This window comes from Pristis pectinata, chromosome 4 (assembly GCF_009764475.1).
Source record: "Pristis pectinata isolate sPriPec2 chromosome 4, sPriPec2.1.pri, whole genome shotgun sequence".
In the NCBI taxonomy this organism is placed as follows: domain Eukaryota; kingdom Metazoa; phylum Chordata; class Chondrichthyes; order Rhinopristiformes; family Pristidae; genus Pristis; species Pristis pectinata.
Window position 1 is genome coordinate 26,114,036 of NC_067408.1, and position 9,819 is coordinate 26,123,854.

The window sequence follows — 9,819 nt, forward strand, 5'->3', positions numbered from 1 at the left end:
CTTTCAAAGCTTGCCCTGAATGAGTCTTAATGTTGACTTTTTTGCTTACTAAGGAAAGATAAACTAAATTGTTTGTCATATGTATCTTTCCACAGAATGGAACATTCTACCACCATCTTGATCTGAGTCTATATAGGCTTTCTTTCAATCACAATGGTAACCTTGTAGCCCTGTTGCCTCACACTACAGTAACTGGTAACATAGACAATCAACAAATGTAATGCTATGTCTTCTGCAGCAGCGATAATATTTTGCAGATTCTTTATTAATGACTCATTATGAAGAGCTAATCCTTTCTCCACAGATGCTGCATTTGAGATTACACTGCTGTCTATTGTCTTGGATTTTGTTTTACAAGCTGCTGTAGTATGTCCGTTCTTCTGACATGAATAGCAGCGGTCTTCTTTAAAAGAACAGTTGAATGGGGAATGACTACCAACACATCTCCAACAGGGACTTGTGCCACTTGTGGTCATATGATGCTGTCCTTGTTTTTTGATTAAAGCTTTGGGAGTTGCCCTTTCACTGTTGGTTACTTTACATTTGTGGCTAGCATAGGACGGAATCCCCAGGTATTCTTGACTGCCACCTTCAAGGAAGTTGCAGTCCTGCACACAGGGATCCAATCAAACATGAGTCTTTTTGTGTCTAAAGCTTTGACTAGATCTTTTTGTCTCAGACCATCAAAATGTCTTTAAAATTACAAAATCCTAATGGTTGTTTGAGTATAATCATAAACTCATTCAAAGTATTTTCCCAATTTTTGAATGTGTGGGCTGAAATTACAGGTTTTCATTATCTCAAATGGCCATGAGCTCATGTATTCTTCCAGTCTCCAAACTAACTCTGTATATGAGCTATCCATAGCTTTTTGAGGAGCAATGAGTGTTTGATACACTTTGGAACTGGTTTCCATAAAGAATATTGCTTTCCTACAATCCCTCGAAGAGTCATAGAGAGATACAGTATGGAAGTAAGTCCTTCGGCCCACTGAGTCTGCACCAACACCAAGCATCCATTTACAATAATTCTACACTAGACCCAATTTATTCTCCCCACATTCCATCCAGATTCTACCACTCATCTACACACTAGGAGCAATATACAGAGACCAAATAACCTAGCAACCTGCACATTTCTGGGCTGTGGAAGGAAGCCAGAGCATCCAAAGGAAATCTATGCAGTCACAGGACGAATGTGCAAACTTCACGCAGACATTTCTGGAGGTCAGGATTGAACTGAGGTCACTGGAGCAATGATGCAGCAGCTCTAGTAGTTGTACCACTGTGTCACCATCACTGCAGCATTCAGTGCTTGTGCACTTTTAACATTATCTTCCAGCTCAAGAATGTTACTGACCTTGAAAAATGTCTCTGTTCTCTCCATGTAGAATGTGGACAAATTCACACAACTTGTTTTGTGCTCTTAGATTGCCTGTGAAGCCTGCCTGTGTTTGAGCTGCTGTTTTCTTTAATTTCCCACCAAAACAATGCTGCAGCACTCAAGTCTCCCGTCTATTTGCACTTTTACTCACAGCTTCATCCATTATTTGCATATTTGTTGTCTTCTTGTTTTAATTTTGTGTTAAAAATTGGTGCAGCATTAGGCTTAAATGCTGCTGATCCACAGTGAAAAGCTGATGTTCTCCATGTCTCTCTTGGACCTGACTTGTGGGATGTGGTCAATGGACTTACTGCATTTCAATGCTGGTGTCCATTTTCTGACATTTTTGCTGGCCGTGATGAAATTTTACAGAGTGCACAAGCTAAGAATACTGCTCTTAAAGGGTAACATCTTTTTTTTATTTTTTAGATTCTTATGCTACCAATTGTACTGTATCCTAAGAAGAACCTTGGGCAGTGCTGGGATAAGAACATAGAAATTTTTAAAAATTTTTTTTAGATTTTATTTACAGCGTGGTAACACGCCCTTTTGGCCCAACGAGTCCATGCCGCTCATTTTAAACCCAAATTAACCTACCTGTACGTCTTAGCAATGTGGGAGGAAACTGGAGCACCCGGAGGAAACCCACGCAGACACAGGAGAACGTACAAACTCCTTACAGACAGCGATGGGAATCGAACCCCGATCGCTGGTGCTGTAATAGTGTCGTGCTAACCACTATGCTACCGTGCCACCCATATAAATAGGAGCAGGAGTAGGCCATCTGGCCCATTGAGCCTGTTCTGCCATTCAATAAGATCATCATGGCTGATCTGGTCACGGACTCAGATCCACCTACCTGCCTTTTCCCCATAATCTACCTAACTGCGTCTTAAGTATATTAAATGAAGTAGCCTCTACTGCTTCCCTGGGCAGAGAATTCCACAGATTCACTACTCTCTAGGAAAGGCAGTTTCTCCTCATCTCCATCCTAAATCGATTTCCCTGAATCTTGAGGCTATGTGCCCTGGTTCTAGTCTCACCTACCAGTGTAAACAACTTTCCTGCCTCTATTTATCTATCCCTTTCATGATTTTAAATGTTTCTATAAGATCCCCTCTCATTCTTCTAAAAGTTCTACATACTTCTACAATTACGAGACACAAGAACATTTGAATAAAGGTGTTTATTCTAACTCTAATAACAAGGAATTCTCTACACACTGTGCTTAATTCAAGCACACACACAGACTTATTGTGCAAATTCAGTACAGACAGCACTGGAGATGAGGATCGAAACTTGGCCCTTGCATTCATCACTGAGGGAGTATTTTCAGAAACAATAGATTGGGACTAGAGTAAGTAACATAACTGATACAAAGCTTGAAATGGGATTCAGCAATTGTTATTTTTGGGCTATGCAGATTCCTGGAACTCTGCTGCCTCTTTTCCCTGGTTGCAAGCTCAGTGATTTCTTCCTTCACATTGTTTTTATTCCCTGCACTCTCCTTCTGAGGTGGCATTGAAAGAACTTCAGCATCTTCCACTCTTCAGAGTCAGGAACAGCACCTCATTTTCCATCTTGGAACCTTGCAGCCTAACGGCATGAATATTGAATTCTCCCACTTTAGATAATCCCCACCCCACTTCCCCACAAGCCCCCCCCCACCATGTTTCTTCTCTTCTTCCCTTTCCTAGCCCCCCTTTTTTTCCTCTCTCTTCTTGGATGGGTAAAAGGTAGATCTGCTCTCCCCTCCCCCGCAACTGCCTATCACTATCTCATACCTGCATCTACCTATCACCTATCACTTCCCTCTGGCCTCCTCTTTTGTCCACCTATCACTGCTCTGTTTTTCCCTCCTATATAATGGGCTTCCGCCTTCTCCTATCTTCAGTCCTGAAGAAGGGTCCTGACCCGAAACTTTGACCGCCTGCTTTTCTCCACATATGCTGCCGGCCTGCTAAGTTCCTCCAGCATCATAGTGTTTTTCATTAAATTCCAGCATCTACAGTCCTTTGTTTCTCAGGAAATCATGACCTTTTCTGTACAGTGATATCCAAGTGAGATGCTGCGAACTATAATGACTGCAGGGTCTTCTGCTGGCCTGCAGCATCTTGCTGTTCATCTATCATCAGTCAACAGCAGCCTTGATCACAGATCTGATGCTGAATCTTCCATTCCTTTCCACCACACACTATGGACAATGCTGAGCTACTTCTTCACCTGGGTGGCAAAGTCAGCTCACCCCACTTGCTCAACAATGATTTCTGCAAGGCTTACTGCTCCCACCACTGTTTGTTATTTCAATACAAGCCACATGATTTGCATATGCAGACCCCTTCTCCAGTAATGAAAGAAGCATCGATCAATGACATTGAGCTTGCCATGGATAGGGACCTAATTACCATTACTCAAGTTAAATGCCCATAAAACAATAATCATTGCTTTTAATCTTGGTAACAAGAGGGCCAAGCCTATCCTAAATATAACTTTCTGCAGTATCACTGTATAAAACCATCCCATTTTGAGCTATCGTAAAAGGATGCTGGATCCTACTTTTATCTTCCATAAACATATATACAGAGTACCTGATAAGATCTTGAGGATAGTCAATAGGAGAACAAGAGACTGCTGATGCTAGAATCTGGAGCAAAAAATAAATCACTGGCAGAAGTCAGCAGGTCAAGCAGCATCTGTGGAGGGAAAGTGATGTTCGACGTTTCAGCAATTCATTTTTTGCTTGAGAATGGTGATCTGGTCCAGAAACTGACAAGAGTGAGTCAGGAACAGCAGAATCAACGCCACAGACATCAAAACTGGTCATTTCATACTCCATCACTAAGGATTGTGCTCTGAAGTAGGCATGAACCACTTGACTCATTGAGATCCAGTAGAACATAACAATGGCTTGCAGCACCAGGACCCTCAAGCCAGCTGCAAAACCTTGGCTTCCATTGCTGTCCTACATCACCCTACAGCTGTGAAACAACAAGTCAAAAGACCAGAGGATTGAAGGAAACAAATATCTTCCCATCTTCCTGGATCACTACAACGTCACTCACCTTCAGTCACATGAGCCCTTCTGGACCCAAGCACTTACCATTCAACTGGGTAATCTCAACCCCTGAAGAAGCACAAAAAGCTAAATGACATTTACCAAGTTGTGATAATCCAAAAGAGAAAATACTTCTTGCTGTACATACCCTCACAATCAAAGTGAGTTACGGATACATAATACACAGAAGGAAAAGTATAATCTCTCAAGTATTTAACTGTAGCCAAACAGACCATCGAATCTACAGCAATCCAATGTTAAATCCATAAATATGGAGAAGTTGCACCAATACATTCTGCCACTCATGATGCAATTAAATGGCTCAGCCACCTATACATAAAATTATAATTGCTGTCCCCTAGCAACATAAGTCATACAGGAGAAAACCACAGGCCTCCACCAATTTGTCCAGTTACCTTCAGTGAGAATTTGGATTGACAATTGTCTATTCTGATAAAATTTCTGTAGTATATTAATCCATGTTATATTTGTTCTCTTCCTCTGTTTGTGGTGACCCATATCTGTAAGAAATATGTCTGATAAGAAATTAACTAGGTCAATAAATGGCTCTCAGCCAATAAACATGTTGTATAATACAAATGTCATGGCAGTTTCTGAGCTAAAATCAAGCTGCAAGACATCACACATGTCCTTACATGAATTAACTGAAGATCTTCCCTATTAATTAAATTAGGGAGTTTGTTGTGTGGAGTACTCAAAACCATATATGTTCAGTGGCCTTTGCAGCTGCCAAAAACCTGCCAAGCTATAGGATTGTATTGCTTATTCTTGGCTCTTCAGTTACACTGCAGAAAGTAATAAATTAATACAGTATCTCTGAGCTATTAGATAGAGTAATGTGCTGCTGCCTGTCAAATATTGCCAAAGGCTGCCTGGAAGTCAGTCATTAAAATAAACAAAGCATCTGCCATAATCCTACCACCATTTTGGTTGTAAGAGCAATTTACTGAAGTTCTGATGAGTACAAAATTTTAATAGGACGGTCTAGGTCTGACAACACATTGAAATAGATATTGATGTGTCGGCCACAAATTTCTGCTGTGTATGCCTCAGTGTAGGAGTTCCTTGATTAGCCTATGTTATGTCTTCATTCTTCTCCTCTTCTCTGCATGGGAATAGAGGGATTATCATTGGGAAATCAGTTTTAGAGTTCATAGGATTTCCCAGCTAAAAGAGATTGACATTTTTTTCTTCATCCAAAGCAGCCTTCTCCACGAAGTATTTGCTTCAGGGATCCTCCTGCATTAATGCCATTACTTTGGCAGTATGATTCCCTGGCAGGTTGATCTAGGTTTAGAAGATGGGTGAAACGGTGCAGGAATGTTGGTTGTGCCCATCCACTTCTCTTTACATGTAATAGGGAAAAATACTGGCAGATGATGAAATTTTGTTGGATTGTTTTTGGAGTTGACTTATGGCACATCATTTAACTTAATTCAATGCATCAATGTCACCTGGATATGAATGTTTTATACACAGGAAAATCCAAGTCTAAATATATCTCAATGTAATAACACACCTGTAGACTGGTGCCATCGAAATAGAAAGAAAAAAGAATTGATTCTTGTAAAATGATTGATATTTCACTTAATAAGATGTTGACATTGAGAAATATTAAGAATTTATGTCATATTAACAATAAGAGTAATTGAAAACTTGGTAATTTTTTTGTACTAATTCTAAATGCACACAACAAAACTCAACTGGATTATATTTCTGGGGAAAGGAGTGCTGCATTTAATGGCTGCATGTGTTGGATGTAGGGAAATATGCAATAGTATTGAGCACCAGCTGGGAAACTGGTCAGGAGATACCACGAAGCTGGTCCCAGTAGAATAAATGGTTTTCTTCCAATTTCCAAGAAGCGTCAAGTCCTAACCAGGGTAATAAGTCTGTGGGTTAAGTGGTCAGGGCTTTTGTAAGATCAGTGCACATTACTGGTAATTCTTTTCATGTATCTGCTTTCTAGCTGGGATTTCACAGTTCTTATCCTATCAGCTAGTTTATTTCATGCCTTTCTGCAATCTGTTATGTTGCTACATATCACCTGCTTGACAAGACTTAGCAACAGAATGTTATTTTTCATATGAACTTAATTGACCACAGACTGGCAAGTATGTGAATCTCAATCCAAAGCTCTTCTGTGAATTTAGTATCCATACAACCCTTCATAATATTACATCCTAGATGCAAAGTTATACTCAAAAAACAATAATCGATGTTTTTACTTTCTTTAAAGCCCTGCATGCTATTTTCAACAACACAAACAAATGCAAATGTCTCAGCAAACATTACACAATGTAATTCAGATGTAGTCTGGCCTTTCAGAGGCACTGAATAGCCCTTCAAAGCAACTCTAATTAGTGTAAGCGGAGGTAATAGGTCCACTTGGATTTTTTTCACTCCTCTTTCTAAAGACTACAAGCCTTTTTTGTCTGTGGGGTCAACCTTGTTCAGGCATCTCTGGTAATAAATGGAAGGCAGTACAGAGTGGAGAAAATCAATTGCTTGCCAAGTTTTATGTGCTAAAAAGCTGCAAGATATATAGCACTATCACATGTGAGCCTGCACATCCCGCCTAGCAAGGGGGAATATGGCACTTGTGTCGTCAAGAGCAGGGGGTAGTTTAAAAAGAAAAGCAGAAGGTATGGGATGAATACTTTAGTAAGTCAGTAATGGAGCTAAAGGGCATATGCCTGTGGGGAATATGTTGGTATAAAAGAGCTTTAAGAGGGCCCATTCATATGGACAAAAGAAGATTTGAATTGCTGCCTTCACAATAGCTTGAAAGGACAGGCTTGGGGTGTTCTGAAACAAAGTGGAAATCACACAGTTCTGAATCAGTCTAATAAGCTTTTAACTATTTTACATTATTGTATTACCTTTTATGTTGGCTGTGCAGTGAGTCCACTGAAATATTTGATTTATCTATTCCCAAATAAAACCCCTTGGCACACAATAGAGATCGAGAGTAATTCTTTATTTGCCATAATCTTAAAAAAAAGGATTGCAATGTTTACCATACTGCTGTCAGCCTTTCTTAGTACCCCGTGCTTCTCTGTGTAGGAGTGTGTGTTGATAAATTCCTTCAAAAGTAGTGCTGTTGCAAAACAGGTGCAGCTGTGCATAGGTTAGAGGTGAACGTAAAACGGCACATCTGTTTGTCTCCTTCTGTCTATGTTCTTGAGTTTCTGTGACTTCTATCTCTGTTCGCCTCTACTCTCTAAAGAAAAAAAAACTGTTTCTATTGGTCAATATGCATGTGCAGCTGCTCTGCTCCCTCTTTGATTGACACTTTTTCTTTCCTGGCCTGATGCATCCGATACGCTTCTGTGACCCTCTAAGCATCTGTACAAGTGCAGCCCATTTACCCTATGATAGGAAGAGTGCCGCAGGTGATGATCCGCATCAATTCAAGTAATGTAGCTCCTGTTCTTCCAGCCACTCAGCAGCAACTCACACCTAATTAGCCACCACTTGACTTGTCAAGAGGGTATTGTCACCTTATAATAGTATTATATTTTTCAAACTTATAATGCCTATGTTCCAAAACACAGGAAAAGGAAAGTAAAAGTTGTGAGGAGGCTTGATTAGCAGCCAATTAGCTACTTTCCTGTATTGATCAAATGCCTTAATACTTCAGAGTGGGAAATGTCTTAATTAATTGCACTTCTGACAAGAGTATTTTGTTTGGAGAACTAAAGGGGAAACGCTTCTTCAATCTTATTTATCACACTAGAAATAGGATATTAACATGAAAGATTTTATTCACATTATAAGGAAGTATTTAAATACTTCCTTTTTGCATGAAAGATTCCATGGAAATTTAAAGATTAATAACCAAAGGAAGGCAAACAAAGCTGAGAGAGGTTAGGATAAGTGATTCCAGGCTTTGTCACAAGGAAAGAGTTTTGAGGACACTTCTAAAGAGGGTTAGAGATGTAGACAGCAGAGAAGGCAAGGTTAGATTGGAAGTTCCAGGAAGCAGAGCAGACCTGCTTTCACCTCTGGGAGGATTCACATGAAAGCAAAAGCAAAATAATTTGGGTGCTGGAAATCTGTCGTAAAAGCAGAAAATGCTGTAAATAACAAATAGGCCAGACTGCAATTGCAGAGAATAAACAGGGTGAATGTTTTAGGCATTTTCTCAAAACTAGAAAAAAATTAAAATACATGAAAAGTTTCATGAACCTGGAAAAGGAGGAGGGGATGAAAGAACAAAAGGAAGTTTTGCGACTGTGTGGAAGACAGGAGAACTTAAATGACAAAAGCGAAGATGTTGAAAGAAAGCTGCATGTTTAAAGGGGAAAAGGAGATTCCTTATCTAAAGTTGTGAACTCAGATGATAACTCCAGAAAGCTGTAATTGGCTTGGCCAGAAAACTAAAGTTCTGTTGTGTGAACTTACTGCAAACTTTGCTGGAATAGTGCAGGAGATCAAGGAAGGAGAACTAAATTAATAAGGTTTGTAAAGTTCGGATTCATGCTTGCAGGATTAGTGGAGGTGTTCAGTAAAAAACAATCACCTTATGTATATTTTATCTTTTCAACAAAGAAGAATTAGCAGCAAATGCTAAAATGAAGGAAGTATTTTTATGTCACTGTTTCACCTGTAAAGTATGTCTGGGGTCATAGAATTTGGGGACGGAGAAGGTCGGAAGGTTGAGTGCTAGGTGAGAACAAGAGGAATCCTTTTGTGTCTCTGAGAGGGAGAGGAATGGATGAGGGCAGAAAGCGTGAAATGGACCAGATATATTCCAGGTCCCTGTTAATCATGGTGGAGGACAACTTTTAGTTGAGGAAAAAAACTTGTTGGAAACACTAAATGATAACTGGCATCATCACTACAGATGTGAGTGATGGAGAGAGAAGAATAGAATAATGTCCTAGATATTGGGATGGGAAGAAGAGTAGTCAAGGTGGATGTGGGAGTCTGTGAGCCCAAAGTAGATTGATACCTAATTCCCAGAAATGGAGAAAGAGAAGTCAAAGAAGTGAATGAGAAGTGGAAGAGATGGACAATGTCAAGGTGAGGGAAGGCAAAAAGTTGGAAACAAACTTTTTGACACTTGAACTGGAACACAGAAAGCCTTGCCATATCAAAGTTGTTTCGGGGATCTCTACTTTGCAAGACAATTGAATAAGCTTGGAAAAGTGGAAACATTTCAATTTTGTCTGTGTTTATGCATAATAAATATTTCTGCAACGGCATGTGTTCAAGGTTCTGAATTTAGTATATCTCTCTGAGTCCCTTGCACTTAAGAACATAAGAACATAAGAAACAGGAAGCAGGAGTAAGCTATATTGCTCCACAGCCTTGGTCCCACTATTCAACAAGACATGGCTGATCTTACGCCCCAA